Here is a 16,676-nt window from a genome sequence, read left to right on the forward strand (position 1 = left end):
CTTGGTCTGTGATAGAGGAGGGATCTGCCTGCAATATGGAAATGGCCCCATAGGCGCTGCAGCGATAGCGAGTGAAAAGAAAGAAAACCCTATGCGTGAGCTCCGCATTAGGAAACTGTCTGAACATCTGTGTAGGTGAAAGTGATGACAGACTCACCAGAGCTGCTAAAGTGCTGGAGCAACTCACTGGCCAGACCCCAGTGTTTTCAAAAGCTCGCTATACAGTGCGGTCCTTTGGCATTCGGAGAAACGAGAAGATTGCTGTTCACTGTACAATTTGCGGGGCCAAAGCTGAAGAAATTTTAGAGAAGGGTCTAAAGGTGCGGGGGTATGAATTGAGGAAGAGCAACTTCTGTAACACGGGGAACTTTGGCTTTGGGATCCGAGAACACATTGATCTGGGCATTAAATATGATCCTAGCATTGGAATTTATGGTCTGGATTTCGACGTGGTCAGGGGTGACCTGGTTTCAGTATTTCTGATAAGAAGATCGAAAGAGGACGCATCAGTGCAAAGAATAAAATTTCCAAGGAATAATCGACGAGGTGGTTTCAGCAGAAATAAGATGGTATCCTGCTGCCTGGAAAATAATTTGAAGAACGTGTGAATCATGCAATAGGGACAAACTAATTGTAAAAAAAAGTAATGTGCCGAGTTTATGTTCACAGCAGATACCTAGAGCTCCTCATCTCTCCTCTTGTTGACGCGGGGATTTCAGCATTTTCGTTTTGGAAATTGTGGTGTGTCCTTAAGCATGGATCAGCTGTTATCTCTGTATCAATGTGCGTGTTTATGTTGTTATCCTATTGGACAGCAGAGTCGTGAGTTCAGCCTGCATCTCAAAGAACGGAACAGATTCGCTGGCGGCAAATTGCACCGGTAACTCAATTATTAATATGCACAATGTTCTGGAGGAATTTAGCAGTGCAGTTCATGCAGCATCTATGGAGGGAAATAAACAGTTGACGTTTCGAATCGAGACCTGATGAAGGGTCTTGACCCGAAACGTCGACTGTTCATTTCCCTCCGTAGATGCTGCCTGACCTGCTGTGATCGTCCAGCATTGTGTGTGCGTGTGTGTTGCTCCAGATTCCAGCATCTGCAGAATCTCGTGTCAGTAGTTAGTATGCTGCTTTTTAAAATAATCCTCTGGATTTTTTTGTGCTGTATCTCAGTCTATTCTGAGGACTACAAATTCACGGAGGGGATTGTAGTTGGAGCACTGATGTGCGTAGAGTTTTTGCTGTGACTACTCGGGTGGAATCCCATTCGTCAAAGGTCTCTGTGTGTCTCTAACAGAGTGCAGGGCACAGCAGCCCAGAGGTTTCGGTGTCAGTGGCGTTGACCAATCACTGGATGCTCACATGCACCACGTTTGCAGTGTCACTGCTGCCCCGACTGGCCACAGCGGGAATCGCAGCATGTCATGTCCAAGGTTTGGACCTTGATAATGAAATGAATAGACATGTTGTTTAAAGCAAATAAAATGCCCGACCTTGAAGGAGAAGGCGGCGTCTTGACAGCCCAAAATGATGTAATATATGGGCATTTTAAAAGCGGAGATTGATCCAGAGATATTTTGCGATTTGAGAGATCTCCTCGCCCCAGTGTTGGTAAAGGATCTCTCATTCACTGTGCACGAATTGGGACTTACTTTGATGCAGAGTGGCTGGAAAAGTTTCAGAGATGAAATTCTGGAAACAAAGACATCCCCTTCAAGGATGGCAACATTGTTTTGATTTGATTTCACCTTTATTCAGTGAATAATTTAATGAGAAAAGATATTAATACTGTACAGTTGATATTCGGCATGCAAATCAAAAAAAAATTGAACATTTGGTCTTGTCATAAAATTCCAACTCAGTCGGTGTCACGGGGGAATTTTACCTCTTGGGCCAAGCTGTGAGGATTTGATTCATTGCATTTCTGCAAAAGGAAATGGTGAAGTCATCAGACTCATTGACACAAGGACCTCTGCTTTATTTCACGCGGCTGCTCGAAACAGAACTCGGTCTGAAACTGGCTCAAGGGCTTTGACACGTTCACAGTATATCTGAAAGCATTAATGGAAACCATTTGGGAGCATTCAGCGATTTTACTGATGCCCATGAAACCTACCTCAGTTGCTCTCGTGAACCATGTGACTGAGATACTCCAGAACCCCAGCAGAGCTAAGAGCAGCCAGCGCCCCACACTCTATGTCGTGTAACTGAGTAAAGGGGGGAAGAAATACAGAATTAATGGGAGGAAAGGAGACGCCTTTATGTTTGAAACATTTACCTCCTTGTTCCTCTGTCATCTTAGTGTACCAATTAAAACAGCAGAGCCAATGGAGACTAAACTAATGTTGACAGAGAGAAGGGAGACCATCTGTGATCATCAGTTACAGAACTAATTAGGTCTGGAGATTAGACATTGCAGGTTGAAATAGGTTTGTAAAAATAGAGAGGAAAAACAGAGAGGGAGTATTGGTACCTCATGGAGGTACTGAATGAAACTGAGAAAGGGGAGCACACCTATAAGGAAGAGAAAAATATAATCTCTTCCAAATCATTAATCTATATGACAAACAAAAGGAGGCCCAGTACTGATGCCTGTGACACATCACTGGTCACAGGCCTCCAATCTAAAAACCAACACACTACCACCACCCTCTTACCCCTTCCACTAAGCTAATTTTGTAATCCAATTGGCTATCTCACTGTGGATTGCCATGTCTTCTCACCTTCTGTACCAGCCTACCATGTGGGACCTTGTCAAAGTCCTTGCTAAAGTCCACGTAGGCAACACCAGTGCCCTTCCCTCGTCAATCCTCCTAATCAAACCAATCAAAATTCCTGAGGCATGATTCCCCACACACAAAGCCATGCTGACTATCCCTAATCAGTCTTTATCTTTCTAAATGCAGGTAGATCCTTCTCACAGAATCCTCTCCAGTAACTATCTTACCACTGATGTCATCGCTCCGTGGTTCCCTGCAGCCCTTCTTAAATAAAGGCACAACATTAGCCACCCTGCAGTCTTCTGGTACATCACCTGGGGATAATGAAGATACAAAAATCTTTGCCAGGGCCTCAGCAATTTCTTCCTTTGCTTCCTACAATGCCCTAGGATACACCTTGTAAGACCCCAGGGATTTATCCACCTTTATGTGCTTCAAGACCACCAACACCCCTCGTTCATAATATCGCTACATTTTAGAACATTCTTTTCTTCCCTGAACATTAGTTACCATGTCCTTCTTCAAGGTAAATACAGATGAGAAGTATTCATTGAAGACTTCACCCATCTCCTGTACTTCCACACATGGGCAACAAAACTGATCATTAAGGGGACCTGCATTCTCCCTATTTACCCTTTTGCTCTTAATACTTACAGAATCTTCTAGGATTCTCCTTTACCTTAACTTCCAGTGATATTTCATGCCCTATTTTGCCCTTCTAATTTCTTTCTTAAGTGCACTCCTACATCCATTATACTCCTTGAGGAATTTGCTTCATCCAGCTACCGAAACCTGATATATGCCTCCTTCTTTTTCCTGACCAGACCCTCAATATCCCTCATCAAACAGATTTCCCAAATCATGACAGCCTTGCCCTTCACTCTAACTGGAAAATGCTGGCATTGAACCTTCCCTATCTCACTTTTAAAAGCTTCCCACTTGTCAAACATCCCTTTACCTTCTAACAGCCTCTCAAACTTTACAAGTTCTTGTCTAAAGCCATCAAAATTAACCTCCGCCCCCAATGTAGGACTTCAACTTGTAGACCAGTCCTATCTTTTTCCATAACTATTTTAAAACTATCAGAAGTTTGGTCACTGGTCCCAAAGTATTCCCCCACTGAACACTCAGTCAGTCGCCCAACTTCATTTCTCAAAAAAAGAGGTCGAGTGTAGCCCTTTCTCTAGTAGGAACCTGCATATTGCTTCAGAAAACTTTTCTGCACACCATTAACAAATCCTGCCCCATCTAATTCCTTGGTACTGTGACAGTCCCAGTCAATATTAGGGAACTTAAAATCACCTATTATTACAACCCTATTATTCTGACACCAATCTGCAATTTCCCTATATATATATGTGTGTGTGTGTGGGGGGGGGGGGGGGTGGTCTACAGTATAATCCTATCAAAGTGATCATCTCCTTCCTATTTCTATACATAGAGCCTCACTGGATGTCCACCGGAACATCCTCTCCAAGTACTGCCGTGATGTTCCCCCAAATCCATATTGCAATTCCTCCCCCTTTCTTATCTGCCCCTCTATCATGCCTGTTGCAATCTGTATCCAGGAACATTGAGCTGCATTCCTGCACATCCCTCAACTATGTTTCTGTAATAGCTATAACATGACAATCCTACGTCCACACCCTATGCAGACAATAAAAATTGACATATCAGTCCCTGCCCTGCTCGGCTTGGCCTGCCTATTGGACTTGCTTGCTTTAACCGCGACTTTTGCTTCATCTTGCCCATCTGCTACTGTGGGTCCCACCCTTCTGCCAGACTAGTCTAAGCCCTCCTGAATAGCTCTTGCAAATCTACCCGCCAGGATATTAGTCCCCCTGCACTTAAGATGCAACCCGTCCTTCTTTCACAGGTCACCTCTGCCCCAGAAGAGATCCCAATGGTCCAAGAACCAAATCCCTCCCACCTACACCAGCTCCTCAGTCACACATTGGTTTGCTTTATCCCCCTATTCTTAACCTCACTGATGCATGGTGCTGAGAGTAATCATGATATTACTACCATAGAGGTCCTACTTTTCAACCTTGTGCCCAACAACCTATATTCATGCTGCAGGGTCTCAGCAACAGGGAGCCAGTCTCCAGTGGTGTCCAAGTGTTTGAATCTGGAATGGCAACAAGTTGGTGAGAATCCTGGAAAACCTCAGCACAATGAGGTCAGGAAATTGTCGGATGTCTGTCACATGTTGGGTGGGTTTAGGGAGAGAGTGTAACTGTGATTGGTTTCAGTGACCTGCAGCAGGAAGGGAACCCTTTGGTGCTGATATTTACACGGAGGCAGCGAGGGAGGGAGTGAGGCTGGGAAGCTCAGAAACCCCGGGAAGGTGGAGGTCGCCCGGAATTTAATGGTGGGACCTGTCACAAACCAGCAACAAAAGAACCACACTGAGCGTGTTAGAAACTATTTTATTAATCACTACTTATGATAATACGTAAAATAAAAGTAAAAATGTTAGTATGTTAGAATTCAAAAATGTTAAACCTTGAACGTTAACCCCAAAGTGAAACTCTTCGTGTGTGTGTGTATGACAAAGTCCCAAACTCCAAGTTCCGGAATGGTTCTTAAAGTTCAGTTCCGCAAGCCATAAGGTGAAACATGAGCAAGGGCTTCTTCAACAACCACCGTTGTCTGAAGATAAGACGTAGATGTAGAGAAACATAGAGAGAGTAAATACGAAATCCAAATGTTCCACGATGGAACCCCAAACGACACTTCAGTGTTTACTCGGTAGTGACTTCCTCACCCCGAAAAGCATCCGAATCGTGGTCGTCCACACACAAATACCTGTTTCCTTCTACAGGTCAGCAACAAAGTGAACTCCACCGGATTACTTCCAACTTCCATACATGGATTTCAGTGGCAAACACAGTTATTGTTTCTCATCCATCGATAGAGAAAAACAAGCAGACTGGTGTCTCTCTCCCTTCTCTCTCTCTCTCTCTCTCTCTCTTCTTTTAACTTCTTCAACAACGTCATTACGTCCTTTATCTTCTATTGACGTAAGCACGCCCCACACACACATACACACACACTCTCTATCTTAAAGGGACTTTCACTGAGTCCGTAACACCTCCCACCTAAAAAAAAATTTTTTTCCAAGAAAAATTTACCCGCGCATACAGTTAGTAATGTTAATAATTATCATGCTACACAACTACAGACTATCAGATTAGTACAGATACATGTTTCCCATTTAACATCGGGAAAGACAATCAGCAATCACATTATCTTTGCCTTTAATGTGAGTTATCATGAGATCAAACTCTTGCAAAATTAAACTCCAGTTTAACAGCCTTCTGTTCTTGTTTTTGACTCGGCTCAGAAACACCAATGGGTTATGATCTGTATATACAGTCAATGGTTTCTGAGCGGTGCAAACATATACACTGAAATGTTGCAAGGCTAAAACAAGTGACAGTAATTCTTTCTCTATGGTGGAATAATTCTTTTGATGCTCATTAAATTTCTTTGAAAAGTAAGCTACAGGATGGTCAATATCATCAAGGTCACCCTTCTGCAACAACACAGCTCCTGCAGCTTCATCACTGGCATCTACTGCTAATGAAAATGGCTTTTCAAAGTCAGGTGTTTTGAGCACAGGATGGTAGCATAAAATGGCTTTCAGCTTCTCAAATGCTTCTTGACAAGAATCTGTCCAAACAAACTTTACTCCCTTCTTCAGAAGATTAGTTAGGGGAAGAGCAATATCAGCAAAATTTTTACAAAATTTTCGGTAATATCCAACCATTCCCAAAAATCTTCTAACAGTCCTCGTACCTGTGGGAATAGGGAACTCAGATATTGCTTGAACTTTTGCCTGAACAGGAGCTTGCTTGCCTTGACCTACAACATAACCAAGATACGTCACAGTGGCATGGCCAAATTCACTTTTAGCCAAGTTAACTGTAAGGTTAGCCTTGGAAAGTCTTTCAAACAACCTTTCTAACGCAGAGATGTGATCTTCCCAAGTATCATTCCCAGTCACTAAATCGTCAATGTAGGCATCTGTATGTTTTAACCCATGAATCACTGAATTAATCATTCTTTGAAATGTTGCCGGAGCATTTTTCATTCCAAATGGTAAAACATTGTATTCATACAATCCAGAAGGGGTTACAAAGGCTGAAATCTCCCTTCCTCTATCTGTTAATGGAACACACCAGTACCCTTTTAATAGGTCAATCTTTGTAAGAAATTTTGCCTTTCCCACTCTATCTATGCAATCATCCACCCTAGGAATAGGGTAAGCATCTGACTTTGTTACAGCATTCACTTTCCTGTAATCTGTGCAAAATCTAACAGTTCCATCAGGTTTAGGTACAATAACACAGGGCGAACTCCAATTTGAAGTAGAATGTCTAATAATATCATTTTCCAACATGTACTTTAGTTCCTGATCAACAAGTTTATTTTTTTCCACATTCATTCGATAGGGGTGTTGTTTGATTGGTTTTGCATCCCCAACATCAACATCATGGGTAATTATCGATGTTCTGTTTGGAACATCTGGGAACAGATTTTTAAATTTTAAAATTAATTCTCTCATCTGTTGTTTTTGTGAAACTTGTAAATGGTCCAACTTCGTTTCAAGGTTCTCCAGGATATTTTGGTTTTTTAGTCTCGATGGAACAATATTTGGTCTAAATTGGCCTTCCTCAGCATCAACATCAGGCATTCTAGAAACAACCTTTACATCATCCACCAAGGCCACAACTGAATCCCTCTCATAATAAGGCTTTAGCATGTTTACATGACAGAGTTGTGTTTTCTTGCGTCTATCTGGTGTTTTGATTATATATGTTAAATCAGTCACTCGAGATTCAATAACATAGGGTCCAGAAAAACGAGATTGCAAGGGATTATTTTGGCTAGGGAAAAATACCAACACCTTTTGCCGCACTGCAAATGTCCTAGGCCGAGCATGTCTATCAAAATATGTTTTCATTCTTATCTGGCTAGTTTTCAAATTCTCTCTTGCTAGCTGGCAGACTCTCTCCAACCGAGTTTTAAATTTTTGGACATAGTCCAACAGACTCAAGTGCACTTCCTCATGAACCCATTGCTCTTTTAACAATTCCAAAGGTCCTCTCACCCTATGTCCAAATACAAGCTCAAACGGACTAAATCCTATTGACTCCTGGATTGATTCTCTAACGGCAAACAAAAGTAAATGAATACCTTTGTCCCAATCCTTTGTGTTTTCAAAGCAATACGTCTTCAGCATATTTTTGAGTGTAGAATGAAATCTCTCCAGAGCTCCTTGAGATTCTGGGTGATATGCAGATGATACAATTTGCTTTGCTCCCAGCTCATAGACTAGTTGTTGAAAAATTTTTGACATAAAATTACTACCTTGATCAGATTGGATTTCTTTTGGCAAACCAAACAAGGTAAAAAAATTTAAAAGAGCCTTTGACACCGTCTTGGCCTTAATATTTCTAAGGGGTATTGCCTCTGGAAATCTAGAAGTGGCACACATAATGGTTAACAAATACTGATTTCCAGTCTTAGACTTTGGTAATGGGCCAACACAGTCCACAATCACCTTCGAAAAGGGTTCACCAAAAGCAGGAATTGGCTTCAAAGGAGCCACAGGGGGTTTTTGATTTGGTTTACCTACCATTTGACATGTGTGACAGGTTCGACAAAACATCACCACATCTTTTCTCAAACCAGGCCAATAGAATTGTTTCAAGATCTTCCCTACAGTTTTATTCACCCCAAAATGACCACCCAAAGGCATACTATGGGCCAGGTTTAAAATCTCATCCCTATAAATTTTTGGAACAACAACCTGATGAATAACTTCCCATTCCTCATTAACAGGAACATGAGGAGGTCTCCATTTCCTCATTAACACTCCATTTTTGACATAATATCCAATTGGCACTTTTTCAATCTCCTCACATGAGAGAGCTTTTTCTTTCAATTCTGTCAACTCAGGGTCCTTTGTCTGTTCCACCATAAAATCCTTCCTCGACAAAGACAAATCTTTAAATTCAGGCTCACTATAAGGATGTTGATCCTCCAGTGAAGACAGAAAAGTCTCAGATAAGGCATCATAATTTTCTTCCTGTTTAGGACTGTCACAAGGAACCACATCAGACTGCACCGGACTGTCTGTCTTGGCTAATTCTTTAGCTCTAGCTCGAGTCACCGCACATGATGGGTAAACATCTGGATCATTCTCAGACTCATCAATCCTTGGTTTGGTTGTTAACCGTACCACAGGAACAATTTCTCCATCTGCAAGGTCATTTCCCAATAACAAAGAAACTCCTTCCACTGGCAAACTAGGTCTTATCCCTATCTCGACTGGTCCTTCTACGAACTTTGACTTTAAAATCACCCTGTGTAAAGGGACAGACATGGTGTCATCTGTAACGCCTCGTATTAGATTTACCTCACCAGTGTCACTTTCTTCACCAAAATTTAAAACACTGTCCAGCAAGAGAGATTGACAAGCCCCAGTATCTCTAAGAATTTTCACTGGCACCTGGGGTGACTCATCATTCAGTGAAACAAAACCCTCTGATACATAAGAACGGAATTCCTTTCTCACCTCCTCCAACTTTTCCGCTTTTACCTCTTGCAAGGATTGATCTTTAACAGCATCTCCTAAACCTTTTTGATTTTTAATTGCCTGAAAGCAAGCATTGGGCACAGCTTTCCTTCCTTTTCTTCAAAAGGGCACAATTAGATATCACATGGCCAGGTTTCCTACAGTAATAACAAGTACGCTTAACAGGTTTCTCCAGCCCTGGCTTCTTTTCATCGTTTCCTTTTTGATTACCTCCCAATTTAATCTCCGGTTTACCTGGATTGTCTTTGTAACTCTTTTGAAAGGTTTTAGGTTGTCCCCATTTGAATTTATGGATTAAAGCATAATCATCTGCCAACCTAGCAGTTTCTTGTAAAGTTTCCACTGCCTTTTCATTTAAATATGTTGTTAATTCAGCTGGAACACATCTTTTAAAGTCTTCCACTAATATCAATTCTTTCAATTTATCAAAATCCCCATCTACATTTTTAGCCATGTACCATCGTTCAAAACATATTCTCTTTCCATTGGCAAATTCCATATACGTCTGATCTGCAGATTTCCTCAAGTCTCTAAATTTTTGTCTATAAGCTTCAGGTACCAATTCATAGGCCTTCAATATAGCTTGTTTTACCTTGGTATAATCAGCTGCATCCTCAGCAGACAAAGCAGAATAAGCTTTTTGAGCTTTACCTTTAATCCCACTCTGTACCATAAGAGCCCATCCTTTCCTTGGCCAGTTTGAACTCACAGCAACCTTTTCAAAATGTTGGAAATACTGATCAACCTGATCTTCCTCAAACGGAGGGACTAATCGAACCTCCCTGCTGGCTGAAAAACCATCATCAGAATCAGATTCCAAACTCCTACGCTTCATTTGTAACTCATGCTGCCTCTGTTTTTCCTTCTCCTCTGCCTCAAACTTTAACCGAATTAGTTCCCGTTCCTGTTCAGCCTCTAACTTCATCCGAGTTAGCTCTCGTTCCCGTTCAGCCTCTAACTTCATCTGAGTTATCTTTTGTTTGGCCTCTAATTTCTTTTGTTCTCGTTCAGCCTCTATCTTTAACTGGGTTTGCTCTCGTTCAGCCTCTATCTTTGCCAGCTGCACCTGTGCCTCAGAAATTGCTATTTCACTGCCAGGAAACTGTTTTAACACTTCCTTCTCAAACACCTTCTTTTCCACATAATGGCCAGCGATCAGTCTCTGAATATCTGCCTTTCTCATAGACTGCTTTACTTCTGTAAGCTTTAACCTTGTAGCAATCTTTATCAGATCATCCTTTTTCGCCATCTCCAATCCCTGTAGGGTTGGTGACTCCAAAAATGCCTTAATATCCATTGCTGCTGGTTTCCACACACACAAGCCAATTTAAAAAGAATTTATCAGTCCTCCCTCAACAATCTTTGGATTGAAACCCGAACAAATCTCGTCAATCTGGGGAACGATCCCAGACGACACTCGTTAATCTTTGGATTGGATCCCCGACGAATCTCGTTAACCTTGGGAACTATCCCGGACGAGCCCCCAATTTTGTCACGAACCAGCAACAAAAGAAACACATTGAGCATGATTCAGTGTTAAAAACTATTTTATTAATTACTACTTATGATAATACGTAAAATAAAAGTAAAAATGTTAGTATGTTAGAATTCAAAAATGTTAAACCTCGAACGTTAACCCCAAAACTAAACTCTTTGTGTGTGTGTGTGTGACAAAGTCCCAAACTCCAAGTTCCGGAATGGTTCTTAAAGTTCAGTTCCGCAAGCCATAAGGTGAAACATGAGCAAGGGCTTCTTCAACAACCACCGTTGTCAGAAGATAAGACGTAGATATAGAGAACATAGGGAGAGTAAATACGAAATCCAAATGTTCCACGATGGAACCCCAAACGACACTTCAGCGTTTACTCGGTAGTGACTTCCTCACCCCGAAAAGCATCCGAACCGTGGTCGTCCACACACAAATACCTGTTTCCTTCTACAGGTCCGCAACAAAGTGAACTCCACTGGATTACTTCCAACTTCCATACATGGATTTCTATGGCAAACAGTTATTGTTTCTCATCCATCGATAGAGAAAAACAAGCAGACTGGTGTCTGCCTCCCTTCTCTCTCTCTCTCTCTCTCTTCTTCTTCTAACTTCTTCAACAACGTCATTACGTCCTTTATCTTCTATTGACGTAAGCACGCCCCACACACACATACACACACACTCTCTATCTTAAAGGGACTTTCACTGAGTCTGTAACAGACCTCATTAGAATTCATTTACTCTGCTTCCCACCGGGAATGAGCCGGATGGAGAGGCTGGCTGCCAGGCAGTGGGTGGTCAGTGGGTGCTGGGGGTGGGGGCTCGGAGCACATTGACAGAGACAGAGGGAGAGAGAGAGAGACAGCGGGGTGGAGGAGGGAGTGACTGTTCCCTGAGGTGGGGCCGAGGAGCAGACTGGCCTGCTCCGGGAGGACTGATAGCAGTCTGTTGAGCTCTGGGGACTGGTTCCCTTTTGACGATTTCCGAGGTATTTAGACCATGAGCAACACTTCTTTCTCACTGATCTGTTAGTCGGATTATTAGTTTTAGTCTGAATGCAAACCTCTGACAGGGTGACATTTCCTACAGTTCAGAGGCAGGAAAATGTGCTGAACGTCCCACTTGAAATCGGTGGCCAGTCAGTGGGACAGACCCTGCACTGGGTGAGAGCAACATGGGTGGGGTTTCCCGACCCCTGCTCGCTCCCCACAGGACTCTGCACTGCTGCGGAGCCTCAGGATATCGGTGCTGTCCTGACCCTTCCCAGAGAAAACATGTATCAGACATTTCAGTGGAGACAAAAAGTCACTATGATACTGGAGGAAATCAGCAGGCCAGGCAGCATGTGTGGAGAAAAGCAGGCGGTCAACATTTCGGGCCTGCGCCTTCCTCAAGACCGAGGAACGTCCTGACCCGAAACGCTGACTGCCTGCTTTTCTCCACAGATGCTGCCTGGCCTGCTGAGTTCCTCCAGTATCTGCAGTCCTTTGTTTCTCGAGACAGAAAGTCAATCGCTGGGAAACGTACCATCAGATACTTGCACACATACGTGTAAAATTAGATCGAGGCCAGGTTTTGCAATTCCACAACTATACCATCCTGTATCTCCAGAGTGAAGATCCTCCACAGTAACAGTGAATATTCCCCATGCTGGGTTATCTATGATTGACACTCTTCCCCTCCGTCCATGTTGCCCGTTTGTTTCCACTAAAACTGAACAGTGGCTGCTCCACCCATGGCAACAGTACTTTGTGTGTGAGCGGTACGTTGCTGCATAGCGACATTTGGTTGTGATCGCTCTTCCCACAACTCCTCTCTCACTCCACACGGCACCTGAAACTGAGTAGATTTTTTTCCGATTTGAACAGAAGTGAACCAGTTAATGCGAACAGTTAGATTTTTATTAGTGAATCTCTCCAACACATTTACTTTGGCAGTCACATTGCATCCACAATATAATGAAAGATAATATTAATATTGTACCTTTTCGTATCCCAGTAGGTGCGCCACTACTTCACAGCCAATGATCTCGGTCTGAAAGTGCAGTCAGTGCAGTTACTGTGCCAGCTGTGTCAGTGCTCTCTACCCTGTGTCAGTACATTGTGGGGTCACTTCCCCCTCCAGAGACCTGAGCAGTAACCCTGGGCTGACCTTCTGGTGCAGTACTGATTTTCAGTTGTGCTGCTTTTCAGTAAATCCAGGCAACCTCGCTGCACACAAAAATCCCATACTCCCACGCTGCTCTTAACAAGGGAAACATTGCAAGTCTTTGCAAAGAGGTCCAAAAATCAGGACAGAGACAAACGGTATTGTGACAACTCCAAGCGAACTTGCAGAATCTTCTGTAGATGAAGCGGGACCACGGGAGAGCATTCCTGACACGGCAGCTCCACCCTCATCTATCTAATGGCCCCGAGCCAGAGGACAGGTCCTAGACGGGGCTTCTTTTGAAAAACACGATAATGCTGGAGGAACTCAGCAGGTCGGGCAGCATCCGTGGAGAAAAGCTGGCGGTCAACGTTTCGGGTCAGGACCCTTCTTCAGGACTGAAGATAGGAAAAGGGGAAGCCCAATATATAGGAGGGAAAAGCAAAGCAGTGATAGGTGGACAGAAGAGGGGAGGCGGGGTGGGCACAGGGTGGTGATAGGTAGATGCAGGTAAGAGATAGTGATAGGCAGATGTGGGGGAGGAGGGGAGAGCAGATCCACTGGGGGATGGGTCAAAGGGAAGAAGAGAGAGGGAAAAAAGGGCTAGGAAAGAGAAGAAGCTTGGTTGGGGGGAAGGGAGGTTTATGGAGGGGGGCGGATTACCTAACTTGGGAGAATTCAATATTCATGTTGTTAGGCTGCAAGGTTCCAAGACAGAAGATGAGGTGCTGTTCCTCCAGTTTGCGCTTGGAATTCTCCCGACAGTGGAGGAGGCCGAGGACTGTCATATCGGTGATAGTGGGGGGGAGGGGGGAGTTGAAGTGACTGGAGACGGGGAGATGCAGGTTGCGGTTACGGACAGAGCGCAGGTGTTCTGCGAAACGGTGGATGAGGCATGTTGATGTGGGCGGGAGGTGTTCTGAAGGGTGAAGGGGGTCCTTGTGGGTGGGGCATGTTGGTTTGTCCGTGGCTTATTGTCATGGGTGAGGTTTGCTCTTGGGGCGGGTCTCGGTTTCATGAGTGGGCGGGGCTTGTGCTCATGGGTGTGGCTTAGTCCCAAATTCGGTTCTGGCAGCCCAGCATGTACCCTGCTGCAAGCCCGACCCATGACCGCCGTGGCCTCGCCTTCTCTGGCAAGCCCTGCCCACTATCACAAGCTCCGCCCACCATGTCGAGGCCCACTGGTGGATCTGATTGGATTTTCCACTCCAACTCAACAACATCGTAAGTTTTCATAAATCTTTCCTTGCTCACTTCACAAGCAGCATAAGCTCCCCAGTCAGGGTGTCATTCACTGTCCTGCTGACAAGTTAGCACTATACCTGTCACCATTTCTATCAGTCAATGAAAGGTAGATCAGTGTTACTTGTTAAAATACATCTGTTAAATTTAACTGAGATGACTTCAAATTCTAAAGTGCCAGAATGTGGTTTCACTATTCGGCTTTGAGTTGCTTGTCTTATTTCTCTTGGAAGGTTGTATAGAACTGAGAACTAAGAGCTGGATGACTGACAAGGTCTGGCCTGGTCTCAATGAATAAAACAACCAGGATTCCGATTCTTCAATGTTAGTTTAGGTCTTCTCCGCCACAGCAGAGATGGTTAAATATGCTGAGAGAAATAAAGGCAAATACAGTAACAATTTGGCGTGGTCTTATAATCTTTTTCTCTGCATCACCATGCCACACATTCACCAATCTATCTGAAACTCCATTAATAATTGTGAATAACTATAAACAACAGTTCAATTTAAAATGGAGACACAAGAGTCTGCAGATGCTGGGAAAGTTTGACTTAAAAAGTCTGTTATGAGTAACAAAGTCAACTGGAAAGCTATCAATATTATTCCGTGAAATGTAGGATTGTTAACTTGGTCCAGTATTCACTGAAGGTTGCTGTGGGAATACTCTCTCAAGCAGAATTTGTATTGAATTTTCAAATGAATGTGTGCTCTAATATAGCCCCACTGCCAAAATGTTTTCTGCATCTCTGTCAGTGACTCTGCGCCCCACAGGTACTTGGTCTGTTTTACTCTTTCAATAAGTTTTTGGTCTGACCATATGATTTGACCCAATCCCCATATCATTCCTCAAATTCTTGCAAAATGAGACTTCTGGCCATCTTTTGTTCACTCTTAGGGTGTAGGCTGCATTATTTCCTTAACTCCCAATGGATTGCAAGGTCATATCAGAGGGTCCAGAATCACTTACAGACTGGGCAGGAGCAGGAGGATTCCTTCCCTGAAGGACAGAGGAGAACCAAGAGTTTTAAAACAGTCTGGTGGTTGAATGGTCCCCATTGTCCACTCTGTAATTCCGCATTTATTTAACTGGTTCAGTTTAAACTCAGTTCACACCTGGTGGGATTTGAACTCATCCTTCTGTACTTCTGAATACTTAACCACTAAAAAGTACCGCTCGACCACACTCCCACAATGTCATCTTGTTAATTCAGATCTGGTTAGTTTTAAAATTATGTAATTTTGATTAATCCTTGCACTTTTCCATTTACAATGGATCTGATTTGCAATCAATAACATTTAATTGCCAATTTTACTCTACCCTAAACTACAACTCTGCTAATTCCATCAAAGCATCTCATTTAATATTGAGCCCTTAGTTTACCATATTTATAAAGAATTTTCATGTACATATCTACATCCATGCTGTGCCTGCCACTGACTATATGGAAACCTTTCCCCTTACAAACCTTCTTCTTTCTAATTCATACCCTTCTCTAACCTTCCGTTTTCCATCCCTCATTCTGAACTTCTCTTCCTCTCTGCACCATGACTTTGTTCTAAGACTTCCTCTCCTCATTTTAGAGTCGTCTTTCTTGCTACACTTTTTAGACTAGTCATTCCGCTTAAGAATGTTTTGCAGCCAGTCGAAGACGTCCTTGACCCGAACTATAAGGAAAGCCTGGACAAACTTGGGTTGTTCTCCCTAGAGCGTCAGAGGCTGAGGGGAGACCTGATAGAGGATTTCAAAATTATGAGAGGCATAGATAGAGTAGACAGTCAGAGTCTTTTCGCCAGCATGGAAATGTCAAATACCAGAGGACATACTTCTAAAGTTAGAAGGGAGGAAGTTTAAGGGCAGTGTGAGGGGCAATTTTTTTACGCAGAGGGTGATAATTGCCTAGAATGGGTTACCAGGGGTAGGACCGGAAGTGAGCAGTTTGGTGGTGTTTAGGAGCCTTTTAGATAGACACATGAATATGAAAGGAATAGAGGGATACAGTATGGATGATACACAGTAAAGAGTACATTTGGTATAAATTGGCATCAAGATCAGCACAACATTGTGGACCAAATGGCCTGTCCAGTGCTATATGTTCAAGCACCAGGAAGGGCAACATACTGTCCTGGAGTCTCGTTTGCAGCCACAGAAACACCTACATGCTCCCTAATGATAAAGTCCCTTAACACTATTGTTCTCCCAGTCTTATTCCTCTCTTTCTGTGCAGTGAAGCCCTCCTTGGTGCCATGAACCCTGCTGTTGTTGCTGTTTTCCCCTGAACTTTGACCTCAACAACAGCACTTTGACCTCACAGCCCCTCTCAAAATGGCCACTGCCAGAGGTTTGCATTCAGACGTAAACTAATAATCCAACAATAACAGATCAGTTGAAAGTAGATGCAGATAATTTGCAGTGACCAAGAAAATAATAAGGGAATCAGTCCCCTGTATTCACTCATCCCAATATAAG

The 16,676-nt window shown here is 43.2% G+C and overlaps 1 protein-coding gene and 1 pseudogene across 1 annotated transcript in view; one reads left to right on the top strand and one right to left on the bottom strand.

Moving 5' to 3' along the window:
- Positions 1 to 16,676, bottom strand: part of LOC127581021 (uncharacterized) — a 151,421-nt gene that overhangs the window by 24,002 nt on the left and 110,743 nt on the right. The window lies entirely within an intron of this gene.
- On the top strand, positions 68 to 592 carry LOC127580797 (60S ribosomal protein L11-like; annotated as a pseudogene).

Source organism: Pristis pectinata, chromosome 20 (assembly GCF_009764475.1).
Source record: "Pristis pectinata isolate sPriPec2 chromosome 20, sPriPec2.1.pri, whole genome shotgun sequence".
NCBI classification, from domain to species: Eukaryota; Metazoa; Chordata; class Chondrichthyes; order Rhinopristiformes; family Pristidae; genus Pristis; species Pristis pectinata.